The sequence below is a fragment of the Lygodium microphyllum genome, chromosome 6, assembly GCF_053477565.2.
Source record: "Lygodium microphyllum isolate KBCC chromosome 6, Lygodium_microphyllum_v1.1.10, whole genome shotgun sequence".
Taxonomy (NCBI): Eukaryota; Viridiplantae; Streptophyta; class Polypodiopsida; order Schizaeales; family Lygodiaceae; genus Lygodium; species Lygodium microphyllum.
The window spans coordinates 102,685,884-102,698,266 of NC_141140.1; positions in this window are offsets into that span (position 1 = coordinate 102,685,884).

The following is a 12,383-nucleotide window of genomic DNA, read 5'->3' on the forward strand; positions in this document are numbered from 1 at the left end:
CCATGGTTTTTCCACTTTGTCGCTTTGGAGCCATCGTCCACGAGGAGTTTGAGAGATAGGGAAAGTAGGATAGATTTTAGATGAGAGAGGGTAGAGAATATGGCTTAGTTAAAGATCGAGACAAGGGATTTGAGCTAACTCTCTTCCTCTTTCTCTTTCTCTCTCTTCTCTCTCTCTCTCTCTCTCTCTCTCTCTCTCTCTCTCTCTCTCTCTCTTTCTAGCTTCTCGCAGCCTCTTGAAGGAGTATTCTTCCTTCTCTCTTCTTCTCTCTCGCAGCCTCTCGGGGTCTCCTTATGTTCCTTATGCCTCTCCCATGCCTCGTATTTATAGTGAATTGGGGAAGAGGGCTTGTGGTTGAGAAGTGGAGCTCTTTGTGGAGGGGGATCTTGGAAAGATCAGTGATCTGATGCTCAGATCATAAATCTGATGGTTCCATTGGCTCCGAAAGGGGGGTAAAACACCAAGACACTTGGTTAGAAAACTCTCAGTTCACTCCTTCTTCTTTTCTCTGTTCGAAGTGCTGTCTACTGCCTGTAAACTGCGATCGCGGCGCGCGCGATTTCGCCAGTCACTTTTCTTTGTTTTTCTTTTTATAAAATCTTCAAACTAACTAACACATCACTTGTTTTTTTTTCTTTTAAATGACATCTAGTCCTAGAAATCTTCATATCTTTTTTTTTAAAAAAAAATTAAGATAATCTCTAAAATATCTAAAATATTCTAGTCTTGTCCAAAAGTCTAATATTTTTTAGACCATCCAAACTATACACATTATCCTAGTGATTAATATAACTCATAAGTTTCGTTCACGTTGTAATTTACGTGAAGGATGGCCACGGTCCTTGCCAATTCGAAAAAATATCGAATTTACGACTCTTGATTTTTCTAAATAAAATATTTTAAATTAAATAAAAATTATTAATAATTAATGTTAGTTAGTTTTTACCTTAGTTAGTCTTTAGTTAGTAATCTTACTAACTTATTAATTTAACTAACTAACTTTTGAACTAACCAACTAACTTTTATTGTGTGGAAATATTACATCCTTCTCCCCTTAGAGAAATCGAGATGTCCTCATCTCGAGAGAAACTGTGGGTATTGTTGATGAAGAGCATCCTCATCTATCCATGAAGCATCTTCTTCAGGGTAATCCTTCCATTGGACAAGGTATTCTCTAAGGGTTCTACTCCTCAATTTTCTCTCCCTTACATCAATTACTCTGTCAGGTTGTAGCTCAAGGACTCCTTGGCTAGGTATTACAACTTGTTCATCATCAAGGATATGGTTAGGGTTAGCTACGTATGCTTTCAATAAGCTAACATGAAATACATTGTGGATTTTTATATTCTCAGGGAGTTGTATCTTGTAAGCGCTTGGTCCTAGGCACTTGAGAATCTTATAGGGTCCACAATATCTTGGACTTAGCTTCTTAAACTCTCCTAAAGACAAAGAACTCTTCTTTGGATGGACACGGATGAAGACCATGTCTCCCTCTTTGAAGATTCGTTCTTGCCTTTTTAGATAAGCATACGCCTTTTGTCGATCCTTGGCAGCTTGAATATCCTGTCTGATGATCTTGATTTGATCATCCATTTCTTCTAACATTTTTCTCGAGGCTTCTACCCTTAGAGTAGGATCGGAAAAATTAAGTGGCATACGACAATCTTGACCATACAGTGCCTGAAATGGAGTCATCTGAATACTTCGATGATAGGAGGCATTATAGGCAAATTCCACTAAGGATAGATATTGAATCCACCTTTTAGGTTCCCTGCTGCAATATGCACGTAGAATATCCTCAATTACTTAATTAACTCGTTCAGTCTGCCCATCAGTTTGTGGATGATAAGCAGTACTGAAACAAAGTTGGGTTCCAATGGCTTCAAATAAACTCTTCCAGAAGTGTGATGTGAAAAGAGAATCACGATCACTGATGATCCTTTTAGGTAACCCATGTAACCTAAAAATCTCTTTTACAAAAATTCTAGCAATATCTGAAGCCTTGTAATTGGTTTTTGTTGGGAGAAGATGAGCGACCTTTGTTAGCATGTCTACTATTACCATTATTGAGTTATATCCTCCTTGTACAGAAGGTAACCCAACTACAAAGTCCATGCTAATAAATTCCCATTTCATCTGGGGAATGTCAAGTGGCTGGAGTTTTCCTGGTAACTTGACTCGTTCAGATTTTACCCTTTGGCAATTTAGACATTCAGTGACATACTTAAGTACATCACCCTTGAGTTTTTGCCAGTAATAACTTTTCCTGACAGCATTAAGAGTTTTTGCATATCCTGGGTGTCCTGAAAAAGGAGAGTCATGTGCTTCCCAAAGTATCCTTCTCTTGAGAGTCTGACTTGAAGGAATGCATAGTCTCATTTTGAAATAAACAAGTCCTTCATCTTCATCTATAGAGAATTCCTGATACTTAGTCTTGAGTTTGGGATCTTGCTCCTTATTCTGAACTTCCCAAAACAATTGTTGATAGTCTGGGTCCTTATTTGCTTCATCCTTGGTCAACTCGATGATAGGATTAGTCGGCATCGATACCATTGTAGCTAGAGTTTCTGACCTAGATGGTTCTTCAGTGATAAGAGCATTAAGGAAGGCTTTACGGCTAAGGGCATCTGCTACTACATTTTCTTTACCGGGTCTGAACTTAATTTCAAAGTCATATTCCTGTAGAACCTCGATCCAACGTCGTTGCCTCATATTAAGATCAGGTTGAGTAAAAATCCACTTAAGACTTTTATGATCTGTGACTAAGGAAAACTTATTTCCAAGCAAGTAATGTCTCCATATTTTGAGAGCATGAATCATAGCTAATAACTCCAGGTCATGAGTAGCATATTTCTGCTCATGGATTTTCAACTTTCTTGAAGAGTAAGCTATAGGATGTCCTTCCTGCATTAGTACACATCCCAATGCAAGAGAGCTGGCATCTGTGACAACTTCAAATTCCTTGCTCAAGTCAGGTAGCCTTAAGATAGGAGCAGTTACCAGACTATGCTTTAGTTGCTCAAAGCTAGACTGTTCGATTGGCGTCCAATTAATGGCAACTTGCTTCTTAAGTAAATTTGTAAGAGGTGCTGCAATTTGAGCATAGTTTCTGATGAATACCCTATACCATCCTGTTAGGCCAAGGAAACTTCTCACTTCCTTGATAGTGGTTGGGGGTGGCCAATCTTGAACATCCTTGACCTTGGCAGGATCTACTGATATACCCTCAATAGACACTATGAATCCCAAGTATTCAATCTTTCTTTTGAAGAATGCACACTTCTTCTTCTTGGCATACAACTTGTGTGTTCTCATTGTCTCTAGGACAATGCGAAGATGTGGTTCATGATCCTCTTCCTCCTTAGAATAAGTTAGGACGTCATCGAAGAATACAAGGACAAAGTCATCAAGGTGGGGTCTAAAAATGTCCTGCATTAACCTGTTGAAGGTAGCTGGAGCATTTGTCAATCCAAATGACATCACAATGAATTCGAAATGGCCATATCTTGTGTTGAAGGCGGTCTTTGGAATATCTTCATTCTTGACTCTAATCTGGTAATATCCTGACCGAAGATCAATCTTAGAAAAGATCCTTGCTCCTTGTAGACGATCAAGAAGCTCATCAATCCTTGGGATTGGGTATTTATTCTTTACTGTCACCTGGTTTAGCCCTCGGTAGTCGATACAAAGACGGAGAGTTCCATCTTTCTTCTTTTGGAATAATACTGGGGCTCCCCATGGTGAATTACTTGGTCGGATATACCCTTGTTCTAGCAGTTGCTTGAGTTGCTCTTTTAGTTCGATGGCTTCAGGAATAGACATTTTGTAAGGTCTTTTTGCCACTGGAGCGGCTCCTGGAACAAGTTTGATCTCATGATCAACTTCTCTTTCTGGAGGTAACTCAGTTAGCTCTTCAGGAAATATGTCAGCATACTCTTCTAACCAGGATGGTTCTTCTTCTGCATGATCATCTTGATTTACCTTGTTAAGCTTGATCAAGTAAACAGGTAATCCTTTCTTCAAGCCTTTCACAATTCGAGAAGCTTTTGCCAATTGAACTTTAGGTTTCCCTGTTTCACCTTGTGTAGTTGCTATTTCACCGTTCAAATCCTGAAATGTGACTTGACCTTTTCCACAATGGATATGAGCATCATTGGGAATCAGCCAATCCATTCCTAGTAAACATTCATAGGCTCCTAGGTTCATTACTCTGAACCTCATACTTGAAAGGTTTTCCCCTAGGTTAAACTCTACCTTGGCAGTTTGCTGTGTAGAAAGTACTTCCTTTCCATTTGCTAATTCCACAAGCAGCTTTGATGCATTTACAGTATCTATACCTATCTTCTTAGCACACTTGGGTGAAATAAATGAGTGTGTACTTCCACAGTCAATCAAAACTTTAAATGATTTACCTTGGTGACTAGCCAGTGTCTGTATTACCGAATATTGACGATTTGGTCCTTTCCTATGGAATGCAGCATGAACAGTTGCTCTTTCAATATCTTCTTCCATAGTAGGGTCTTCCTCCTTATTAGTCTCTTTTAGGGTAATATTTGACGTTCTTCCTCTTGCCATAGCTACATGACCACGACCTTGGGCAGCTCTGCCTTGACCTCGAAATTGGCCTTGGTGATGGTTTCTACCAAGCTTTGGACAATCTCTCCTGAAATGTCCTGTCTCATTACAGTGGAAGCACCTAAGACCATCCCTGTTTCCTTGGGTAGGAATAAAATTTCCAACTGCATTGGATTTTGCCTTCTTCTTTTGTCCTTGGAAAAATTGTCCTTGGGTTCTTTTTTGCTTGACCTTTGAATCCTCCTTTGTTCTGGTTATTGTAGCTCCAGAACTTATTGTGATTAGGCTTTGACTGTACTTCCCGCACAATAGGAGCAGCTCGAATCAAAGCATCCTGGAGGTCTATGGGGCGCATTGATTCTAAACGAGTGTTCAGAGGATAATTTAGCCCATTGCAAAACTTGGACACTTGTTGAACCGTATCCATGGGGGGTGCATATTTAAGAAGAGAAACAAACTTGGAGTAGTATGCTTCCAAGGTCAGTCCCATTTGCTTCAAATTGAAGAACTCGTTCATCTTTTGGGTGCGATAAGCTGGAGGTAAATACCTTTCTCTTACAGCTTCTTTCAGCAAATCCCAAGTAATGGTATTTTCAGGGACACCTTGATCTCGGCACCACTTCTTCCACCAAAGTCGAGCTTCGCCAATTAATTTTAGCTTAGCTATCATGGCTTGGTTGGCTGGGATAGTTTCAGCAGCAGTAAAATAATCTTCCATCGATTCGATCCAAATTTCTGCATCAGCTTCCACATTTTCGCCTTTCCCATTAAACTCTGGAGGTTTGACTTGCTTCAATAAATTCCTTTTCTCTTGAGCTTCGTTGGGAATTGTTGTGGGTGCGAGATTCTGGGAAATTTTTAGCAATTCGTAAGTTAAATTTTACAACTCTATGTAGCGTCAATAATAGAGTTCAGTACTCAAAATATCTCTCGCTTAGTTTACTGAAACAACTCTCAAATCAACTTTCTTCCCATAAAATTAAATTGCAATTTCAGAGGTTTCAAGACAAAAATAATAAAATAGGATTGCATTATTTCTTTGATTGATGAATTATCAATCAATCTTTTATTACAACGGATATACAAGGTAATCAGATGGAAGGAAATACATTATTCAGATGGCTCGCAGGCTCATCTTATTTTCTCTCAGGAAAGGATTCCCTACTACAATCTAAGTATGACATTCTGATACATCCTTTATGAAGTAACTTGGATTCGGAGAGTAAATATCTAGGAATCTATATTTTTGAGGGAGTTCAGGAAATCCCTCTTTTTTGTAGTTGCGGCGGCTAGAGCGACCTATGACTTTTATTCTGTCAGCCGGAAGGATCTTCGTAACTTCCCCATAGATATATTGGTTTAGTTTGATCTTCTTGCCTCTAGTATACAGGGTTGAGTTTACAGTGGCCTCATGAAATAGATAGATCTTAACAACTTTAAGATCTTCCATCCATTTTACCCCTTTCAGATTATTTTGAAGATAAGCTAGACGGCTTGCATCAATATAGCAATATCCTCCACTAATCATCCACCGTCTTTCACGGTATAGAGGCGACGGGTTGTACAACTGATCTAGTACTCGCATCATCTGAATTCTCCAGGAAAAACTGGATGAATGCATAGCTGACATAAACATTACTTGAAAGATCAAGAATCGCTTCCAAGATTCATTACTCTGCCATAATTCAAAAAACATACGTTAATAAAAGGAAGAAAACATGTCCTAGGCTATGCTTAGAAAAAAAATAATATTTTTCTTAAGCTTACATCGTAATCTATACTAACGTGCGCTCTGATACCAACTGTGAGGTGTCCGCTAGTTCCAATCCACGGCACACCTTTTAGTAGTCCATCAGTAGGTTTTTCCATAAATGATGCCGCCCGGTGCTCCCTTGGAACATCACGGGATTGTCACTTAGACCCTACCGAGTCTACTTCGCAACGGGAGAGTTCTGGCCGAACCCACTAGGATCGACCTGAAGACTTAGGTTCCTAAAATCGGATGGGTCTCCTAGCAGCCAGCTAGCGTCAGTAATTTCGAGTTCCACTTTTTAGAGGATTACTCAATCTGAAGCGGACTTGCCATTGCACTTGGTTCAAAGAGAATGGGAGACGGAGGGGAGTGTGGTACGTCAACCCTCCTGCCCATAAGGCAAAATCCCATTCCGGTCCCCTAAAACAATGCAAGTCGGTTCTACCTAATGACTACTTGGTCAATTTATCGTCTTCCTATTTCTATATCCGATGTAGAAAAGCTCCCAGCTAACCGGGACCACCCTACCATTGGACGGACCCGTCGGGGGTTACGCCCACCCGCTTTCCTCTGATGATGGGTCATCTTTAGTTTTTTTAATTACCTACAACACATTTATTGGAACATATACAACCAGCTTCCTTAATTAGTCCATTTAGACACACGTTCCTTCACATAATTTATCTCACTAACACGCATACAATTCGAACAATAAAGCAACTTCTTTATTATATTGGAAGTCTATTACAATTTCCATCATTCCGTCCCAGCGGAAGATACACAGAATTCCATAAGGACATTCTGTTCACCAAGATTCCACCCTCATAACTAGTATTTAGGGTTCCAGGATCCCATCCTGGGTCACGAAGGGGCTCGTCAGATTCTTGGAACAATGCAGGATTTACAGCCAGAGCCCCCTCTGGCACCTACAATTCCTACTGCCCGAGACTATCCCTACTGACAGACCTTTCGCCTACGGAGCCGGTCCAAGCCTCTCGTAGCGATAATCATGACCCCCTTGGAGTAGGGTCTCGCCGCTAGCTTGGGGGTAGCCTAGCGCGATCCTTCCTTTTATTCTGTTGGCAATAATTTCAATCAAAATCTAGATTCTAGCAAACACAAACAGTCCCTTCAAATATGTATCAAATAGGGCAATGACAATCATCCCAACATGTAAATCACAGTTTCACATAGCCAAGGTAGACCTTATCCTAAGGTAACCTTTCATTCTAATGAGGATTCTTCTCCCCATAAAGAAGTGTTGAGTACACCTCTTAAAACATGTTAAGCAGGGCATGAGTTTTCCATTTGGATTCACTTATCTAACATAATCAAAATCCCTTAAGGAAATATATTGTGTCAATAAACTCAACGAGATGATCTTTAGGATTCCTAAATAGATAATCAGTTTCTATAACCTTCACTAATCAATTCTTAACCTTGTCGCATTTGATCATAACTATATTGAATGCGTATAAAGACATATGTACAATAACCTTTGGCAATTAATTCTATCTTGATTCTATGCCTTAGTATCCCAACTATTCTAGCTAGAAATCATAGTGATTAATCGTTTTATGCTTGAATTAATATGTCTTTCTAGATGAGTTATCAGTTTAATGTGTAAGCGAAGAATATGAAAGCTAATATCCTATGTAATTTATCTTATATTATAAAATTGATAATCTAGTAATGAATAACCTGGTTTGGTGGCATGACGACATTAGGGACTTCATCTTTACTCGCGCTCGCATTAGCCACACCCCATGTTCCAATTGTGGTGGCAATTCCCGCAACCTCGGGCACTCCTGTATCATTGGCAATACCCGTTGCTTGACCGGTTGCGTTGATTTCCATGGTTTTTCCACTTTGTCGCTTTGGAGCCATCGTCCACGAGGAGTTTGAGAGATAGGGAAAGTAGGATAGATTTTAGATGAGAGAGGGTAGAGAATATGGCTTAGTTAAAGATCGAGACAAGGGATTTGAGCTAACTCTCTTCCTCTTTCTCTTTCTCTCTCTCTCTCTCTCTCTCTCTCTCTCTCTCTCTCTTTCTAGCTTCTCGCAGCCTCTTGAAGGAGTATTCTTCCTTCTCTCTTCTTCTCTCTCGCAGCCTCTCGGGGTCTCCTTATGTTCCTTATGCCTCTCCCATGCCTCGTATTTATAGTGAATTGGGGAAGAGGGCTTGTGGTTGAGAAGTGGAGCTCTTTGTGGAGGGGGATCTTGGAAAGATCAGTGATCTGATGCTCAGATCATAAATCTGATGGTTCCATTGGCTCCGAAAGGGGGGTAAAACCCCAAGACGCTTGTTTAGAAAGCTCTCAGTTCACTCCTTCTTCTTTTCTCTGTTCGAAGTGCTGTCTACTGCCTGTAAACTGCGATCGCGGCGCGCGCGATTTCGCCAGTCACTTTTCTTTGTTTTTCTTTTTATAAAATCTTCAAACTAACTAACACATCACTTGTTTTTTTTTCTTTTAAATGACATCTAGTCCTAGAAATCTTCATATCTTTTTTTTTTAAAAAAAATTAAGATAATCTCTAAAATATCTAAAATATTCTAGTCTTGTCCAAAAGTCTAATATTTTTTAGACCATCCAAACTATACACATTATCCTAGTGATTAATATAACTCATAAGTTTCGTTCACGTTGTAATTTACGTGAAGGATGGCCACGGTCCTTGCCAATTCGAAAAAATATCGAATTTACGACTCTTGATTTTTCTAAATAAAATATTTTAAATTAAATAAAAATTATTAATAATTAATGTTAGTTAGTTTTTACCTTAGTTAGTCTTTAGTTAGTAATCTTACTAACTTATTAATTTAACTAACTAACTTTTGAACTAACCAACTAACTTTTATTGTGTGGAAATATTACACATAATCCATGGAGGATGTAAAGTGCTTAGGTTGATGTCTAGCTCTAATAGAGCATCTCAAATCATGTTGATTTTGCATAGCAAGTGGATCCTAGGCTACGAGAGCATCAACTACTGTAGGCTGTCTAGCTAGTTGGACAAGAGTAGGAGGTGCCCACTAAAAGATCACCCTGCATACCTCAACTACTTGTTCATGCTACTTAAGCATCTTTTTATCATGGAAAAATACATCATAGTTGCAATTAACCCAATGAGCCTGTGGATCCCATAGGCAATATCCCATCTCAGTTGCATCCTCATAACCAAGAAAGATGTGCTTATTGCACTTGTCCTTGGGAATATGGTAGAATTCCTCACAATCAAAGATGCATAAATGAGCATATGATGAAGGTTTCCTAGTCCGTACCTCCTATGTCACTTGGCAATCAATAGTAGTGCAAGGGGACAGGTTAATCAAGTATATCATAGTAGTAACTACCTTAGTCTAAAGTGCTGCAGTAAGCCTTCCTAGCTAAGCATACTACTAACAGACTCTTTGTTGAATTATCATGTTCATGTGTTTGGCCTCGAGAGTCCACCTTATAGAATATGTAAGATACCACATGAGTTCAAAAGAAAGGGTATTATATTTAGTACAATTTATAGGACTATATTTACAAAATAAAATTTTAAATTAAAATTTGAAAAAAATCCATAAGTTTAGTAAAATAAAAGGGATCATTTTAAGACATTATAGCATTTAAAGAAAGGGTATTTCTTAATATCCTTTAAACACATGCTATATAGATGGTTTCTTATAATAAAGTGGACCCCCTGAGGCATTCGACAATACCATTCTAGGGAGGGGTGTAGGGGCAGTCCATTGGCTTAATGCTTCGCTCATCGCAAAATTGCTCAAAAGCTTTTGAGATATACTCACCTCATTATCTGATGGTAGACATTTTAGCCTATACTCAAATTAGTTCTTAACAAGAGCAAGCCAATGCTAAAAGATAGACAAAACATTTGATTTCTGCTTAATAAGATAAGCCCAAACCTTATGTGCATAATCATCAATGAAGGTGAAAAGTATTTCGCACCACCTAGTGACTAATAGGTGATGGGACTACATAAATTTGAATGGACAAGAGCTAAACGCTCACCCATGCATTTCATACTTTTTTTTTTTGCATAGTACGGGTCTTTCGACTATATAAACAATTATCACAAGACTCAAAATACTTATAATCTAGGGGTGGAAGATACTACAAACTGGTAAGCATTTTTATTTCTTTCAAAGACATGTGCCCAAGGTGATGATACCAAAGAGATACATGTGAAACTACAGCCAGAGCCACACCATGGTCAATTGATCTAAATACAAGTAAGGGATAAAGGTACCAGACTTAGCACCACGTGCAATAACAAGATTCCCATGGATGATCTTCCACGAGGGATCACCAAAAGAGACAAAATAACCTACATCATCCATAACGTACATCATAAAGAGTGAACTTGCTACCTAAACTATTGGACATCACCAACACCAACTATCTCCAATGCCAGGTCATTACCCAAAATGGACAGATCTAGTCATACTTTGATAAGAGTGAAACAACTCTCTATGAGGGGTCACATGAAAATAAGTCCTTGAATCTATCAATCAACACTGAGTATATCCTGACAAAGCATCAGTTAGTTGTAAGGCATCCAAGAAAGCTACTGATATGAGATCATTAGATATATTAAGCAGCACCACATTAATCTCCTTAATCTTGATGCTAGACTTTCTAGGCACAATGTTGCAGTCATGATTCTTCTCCTCCACTTTCTCTTTACCCTTTCTCTTGTGTTTATCTTCGTGTATTTTATGGCACTATGGTCGAATATGACCTACTTTTCCACAATAATGACAAGCAAGACCAAGCTTACAACCACAAGATTTATTGCAAAATTCTCCACATGTCCTAGACTAAGACCCTTTGAGAGTCTCTACCATATCCATTTTCGTCTTATTGGCCTCTCATAGTCAATGCATGTAATGTAGGGGAAGCATCCACATTCTTTCTATTCACCTATTCTATTAAGAGGATGCTCTCAACATCTTGTAGTTTCATCCCATCATTTGAGGTGTTAGTATATAGAGCTATACAAAAGGTGTTCCATGACTCAGGTATAGAGTCCTAAGCAAAAATAAAGGATGCAAACAGTCCTTGAACTCAATCTCTTGCAAAGCTAGATGGTTGATGATGGAGTAAAACTCATTCAAATGTGCAACGTAGAAGTCCCTTACTTCATGCAAAGGTCCATCAAATGTTTCAACCAATACATTTGAGATGTAGGACTCTACTTGTCATTAAGATTCTTAATTTGTGTCCAAAGCTAATATGCAATCTGATTCTTAGTCACAACATTGTAGTGAATCTATTTAGAGAGTGATAAAATTGTGGACTTACATAGCTCATCCAATTCAGTCCAATCCTCGTCATTAGTGTTTTCAAGTTTAGCACCCTCATTTTTTAGTGGTCTAACTTGCAATTTTTGCACTAAAACATGCTAGATCTATGTCTTCCAATAGCTGTAGTTGGTCCCATCTAGTTTTTCAATATTAAAGATAGAACTATCATGAGAACCACCACCATAATGAGACCGAGCAAGAACATAAAGGGGAAAAATAGGTTGATCTAATTTCTTGCAAATTAGCCCCAAAACCACTATCAAATCAAGTTGTAAACAAGAAAGGCTGCTAAGGTAATGAGTTCTCCACAAACTGCAATCAAGAAACTATAAAGTACAAGTAATTTCCCTCATAAAGGATGCATAGATAAGAAATGATAGGATGTTGTAATAAATTGCAACAATAGGTCAACAACCCATAGTGAGCAATCAAGATGAAGAAGCGAGGAACAATGGCACTCAAAATTCTCACAACTGCAGAGTGTCAATAACCATACATGTAATAGGCATAGATATCATGCACAGGGTAGGCCTCAAGGGTAAATGAAGAGAATTGCTAGATAATCCACTAAGCCAAGCTTAATATAAAACCTAGAAGCATATAAATACCACTAATAACACCTTGACAAACATAAGTGCCAGGTCCAAGTAAAGAGATCAAATTAGTCCATGATAGGATAATTGCATCTAATACATATCAAGAGAGCATGTACATGGCACAATAAGTCCCATTGTCTCATTA